Source organism: Gavialis gangeticus, unplaced genomic scaffold, assembly GCF_001723915.1.
Source record: "Gavialis gangeticus isolate Ggan-Ray unplaced genomic scaffold, GavGan_comp1, whole genome shotgun sequence".
Classification (NCBI taxonomy): Eukaryota; Metazoa; Chordata; order Crocodylia; family Gavialidae; genus Gavialis; species Gavialis gangeticus.
The window spans coordinates 4,178,843-4,184,077 of record NW_017728992.1 but is presented as its reverse complement, the minus strand read 5'-3'; positions in this window follow the sequence as shown (position 1 = coordinate 4,184,077).

Below are 5,235 nucleotides of genomic sequence, written 5' to 3'. Positions count from 1 at the left end.
AACACCATTCCTGTAGTCGCCAGTTGGTCTCCGCGATGCTTGATCCGTTACTTTTTTGAAAATTAGGGCAAAGGTTATAATCTGAAATTGGAAGGTGGGTGGAAATCTGATGACACCACAAAGAATCATAAAAATTAGGAAAATGGAGGCTATATTGTCATAGATCCCCTCCCCCACCCCCCCATAGGGTGCTTCCTTTGAGTCACTCTGAGTTTGAGTCACTCTGCCCACATATGGCTTCTAGAGCAGGGTGAAAGCCAAGCTTCTTCCCACTCTGAGACCCTGATCTTTTGATATCCAGCCCTACCTGGTTCTCCATGGTCCTGATTGAAGGATCTAGCTTCCAGCTCAGCCCCTGAGGCAGAAACTCTCTCTTGTGTAAGTAAAGAAAGCCACAGTGATCTGGGGTGGACTGCTGTCCTTTGGCAGTCAAAATGAACCTTCCTGATGTCCTGGTGACCTGACTGTTCTCATCTGCCATGCCTTAATGTTGATATTTAATGAGTAGACTCTTGGTTCAGTTGGGCAGGGTGAGAAGGGAGAAATCACCTTCTCTCTCACTCTCATCATAGGGCCATCTTATCCCCATCAGCAGCTCATTGCATTTTCACCGCCCCCAAGTTTTCCACAGGGCTCTCTCTCACACCAACTCAGGACAAGTTGGCTGGAATGGGTGGGAAGCCCTAACTCTGGACTCCTCCACCTCAGGCCACACCCAGCTTCATTGGGCTCCCGAAACATTGACACACTCAGACCAATCTCTCCAGGCTCTCTGCATGCTAGGCCACACAGTCCATGTATGGAGTTCCTGCCTGTCACACCACAGTCCACTCCCAGAACCTCATCTCTGGTATCCCTACTGTGGCACTATTCAAATAGTGGGGCCCCACATTGCAGGGTCTCTACTGCAGCCTCTCTAGACAGGCCTCTCACAGTCATCTCATGCCTCATATGCATTTCACACTCTAGCCCATAAAGGATTTGGTCTGACCCACAAGTATGTCCCTTCCTGGATGCCTTCTCTCTTGGGCCATCCCCAGGGTTTATCCCACCTGACCAGGCCTCACTAAGGCCCTGTTCAAAGTCTACTAACATCTTGCATCATCTAACACCAACTGATCTCTCATCTGCAAGATTAGCAGTGCATAGGTTTCCCTTCTGTAGCTCTCTGCTGCCTGGGAATTCCTCTCCCTAGTATTGTCAAGGACCTGACTGTTTAGCTCTTCCCAGGAACTGGATTCATAGGCTAAATACAGACAGTCAAAAAGCCTGAGACACAATTGATTCAATTTACAGAGCTTCCTATAAGCTCCCTGGGCTATCCCTGAGACTCTCAGCAGCTGAGGCAAGCAGCTGTGTGGTTGGGGGAAGGAAGAATTCCACTCAGCTCCCTGGGGCTGCCCCAGGCTGGGAGACCCTGGGCTGGGGTGGGGGGAAGCTCCCCCTCCCCCAAGACAGAGGCTCCCCAGTGCCCCCATGCTGGGCTGCATGGGCATGCATCTGGCCAGCAGGGAGGACTTCTTCTCTCTGCCTCCTGTGACAGCGGCTGAAGCAATCAACAACTAGGAAGAGAAGAATTCCCCTTGGCTCCCCAGGGCTGCACCCAGCTAGATGACCCCAGGCCAGGTTGGAGGAAGTCCCACCCCAAGACAGGGGCTCCCCAGTCCATGAACCCTCAGCAGTCCTGTGAACTCCTTTCCCCTCCCTTCTGTGGCAGCAGCTAAAGTAAGCAGCTGCACGGTGGGAGGGGGAGGGGATTCCCCTGGCTTCCCCCCCATGGGAGTCGGAGTTGCAGAGGGGCAAAAAGCCCCCACAACAGGGTTTCACCTCCCCTCACACACTGTGTAGACCTAGGCTAGGGGATCTGGGGGTCTGTTCCCCTGCCCTGCATCCCTATGGGCTGACTGACACAGGCAGGAAGGATGCTAGGGAGCAAAGGGGAGGGGTAGTCCCTGTTCCACTGGAGCAGAAAGAACAGCGCAGGGCTGAAAAGTATCCTGGGATGCTGGGAGACTGTGAGTTAACCTGAACCAGAAGGGATCCAGGACAGAAGTTTTATAAACTTGTTTGACCTTTGTCTATTAAATCTGATACTACATCCATCCAGGTTTATCTTAAACCAGTTTTGGTCATTTTGAAAACAGTTTGTGTTCACTGAACTTCTTTTGTGTTACAGGATTCAATCTGTTTCAAATCACTTAAACCAATTTATGTGTAATTTCTGTCCCTAGCCATATAGTCCCAAGGATTGCCCTTCTAGTTAACACAGCCTGGCCTTAAAGGCACAGGTCCCCTTTTTCTGTTCTTACCAGTAATGGGAGCTAGGGGTTATCCATTGCACCCCAGTCCAGCCCTCACAGCCCTGAGAGCACTCTAAAGTTACTCAGCTGTTCCCTTCCCAGCCAGTCCAGCCCCTAAACCCCAAATCTGGTCTCTGTGTTTAGATTCTCCACTGCAAGGAGTGTCTCCTTGCCCACTCTTATCTGTCAGTTGTCATGGTTGTCTCATTCAGGTTTTTTTAATTAGCACACTCCAGCACACTTATTTAATTTAGTCTAATTAGAATGCACCAGAAGAGGCATCAAGCATGTGTACAGGTGCCCTTAGGCCCCAAAGCCTACATTTAAAAACACACTATGCCTGGCAGTGGACTTCTAATGATGCAGGCTGTCTCATAACCCACGAACAGCACAAACAAACAAAAAGAAACAATCTTCAAAATAATGTAATGATTTAGTGCAGTGGTTTTAAAACTTTTTTTTTATTTGTGGACCCCTGAAATGTTTTGAATGGAGGAGTAGATCCCTTTTGAAATTTCAGATGGAGGTGTGGACCCCTTTCAATTGTAAGTGTGGGTATTCACATACTTGATTGATCGTAGTCATTTTTCACAAACCCCTTAGACATAGTCTGCAGACCCCCAAAGGTCCACACACCACAGGTTGAAAACCACTAATTTAGTGTATTAGAGCAGTCTCTAACCATCTCTTGCCAAAACTGATAGAGAAATATGTAATAATGCCAAATTATCCCAAAGTAAAATAAGAGCAATCAGATATGCATAAGTCATTTTAAAAAAATTGTTTCACTAACAAGCAAAAGGCAGAGTTATGTAAATTAAAAGCACAGTTTCAGACAAAGCTAAGCAGATGACAGATGAGGTCAGCTATGAACAACAGTTCAGAAGTAAATGAGAATATCCCCACTGTGACTTGCCTCATATGTGAAACTCCCTTGTGGTCAGCTGGGTCTTATTCGGGTCCCCTGCTCCTTGATAACCTCCCATTCCTTGTCCGCCATACCTTTGGTCTTCACTATCTGTTTGTGTGGTAGCCCTTAGATCAGTAGAGTGATGCCTTAGGTACTTTTCACTGCCCTGCTTATCATAGGACTTCCTTGTTCTGGGCCAGACTAAGTTATGAACCATCTCTCTAGGACTGGTGTACCTCAATAGGTCTACACAGCTCTTGCTACCCATAGGCAGAGGAAGAAAAAATGATTTGGTGGGAGGCTGAGCGCACTCTCCCTTCCCTCTGCCCCTGCTTCTGCCCAGCAGATAAGTCTGTGGGGAAGGGGCAGGAGGGGCAGATCAAGGCCTCTGTGGTGAGGGAGGAAGCAAGGCAGAGGCTGGGGCTGGGGCTGGGGCTGGGGCTGGGGCTGGGGTGAATGGGGCCCTGGCTGGGCCAGGTGGTGGGACAATCAGAGCCAGGGAAGCTTGTTCAGGGGCATAGGGGGAGGGGTTCCTGCTGCTGTGCACAGCCTGGCAGAGGCCTGGGGAGCACATGCCCTCCCACATCTGTGTGTGGGGCAAAGGCAGCTGCCACTGCTTGCTGCACTTTGTGCCCAGCTGCAGCTGGCCCAGGAGCAGTCCAATGCCATGTGCGTCCCACTGCGGGGTGGGCAGGGGCACGGTGCAGCCTGGCAGCAGGATGCACATGATGTTGGACTGCTCCTCGGCCAGCTGCAGCTGGGCACAAAGTGCAGCAAACAGTGGAAGCTGCCTCTGCCCCGTGCACAAATGGGGGGCGTGGATGACATGTGACCCCTGGGCCTCCACTGGGGTGTGCACAGTAGCTGGAGCAGCCCCCCACCCCGCGGCCCTGAATGATCCCCCCAGGCTTCAACTGTCCCACCACCCAGCCCAGCTGGGGCCCCATTCACCCCAGACTCTGTCCCTGCTTCTGCCCCACTCCCTCCCTCACCACAGGGGCCTCAATCTTCCCCCCACACGCCCCACCCCTTCCCCTTCACAAAATAGACTGTTACTCTGCCTGCTGTGCTAGTCAGCCAGTCATCCACACACCAGGCTACAATCCTGGATGCATGCACACCCCTCCCCACTCTTGCTACAGTTATCTGGAGCCCATGACCGGGCTTCCTTGTTGCCCTACTTGCTGCCCCATGTTTGGGGGGGCTAAGCCCCATTACCCCTGGCCTTCTGCCACCTATGTTGCTACCCCTCCAACAATCCATTGGGTTGGGAGCCCACACAAGTTCCCCACACAGCTGGGAGTCCTCATTAAACTCCTCACAGGTATGGGCTGCCTATAACAACCTACAAACATAAATACCCTCCAAACTCTTCCCTAAGTGCCCTCTCAGTCACTAGTCCTGCAGTTCCTCAGGGACATCCTTCCATGAGCACAGACTGGTCCAAACTGTTCAGTTCTGGTCCAGGGTCCTTTTTATATCTCCCTTAGCTCCACCTCCTCTGGCCACAATATTTTTGGCCTTGAAGAGGCCTGTCCCTTTTCTTTGGTCAAAATTCCCCTTATTATAGTGCATGGGGTTCCCATTAGATAATTAGTAGTCTTGCAGCTTGTAGTTTGTGGTTCTGTAGCTTGCACTCACCCTTTTATCACTAATGAAGTTAGAGGTCCCTGTTACACCCACCAACATTTAAAAAAATGTAATATCAATTAAGTACAATGTAATATCAATTAAGTATAAGGCAAATCTACTACACTGCAGCATCATGCAATAATAGATCTTGGTCTTACTCATGTAGACTGAACAAGCCATGTCTTAATCATATCTCAAAACCATAGATGCTTAGTTGTTAAGGCCAGAAAGGCCAAGTAGGCCATGTAGTCTGATGACCTGTATAACATAGTGCAGAGAATTTCACCCATTTCAAATTTCTAGTTTAAATTTAATGAATGCATTTGACCAACTTTACCAGATTTGAACATTGGAGAATCATGTAATGACTGTAAAACAAACAAATTAATTACA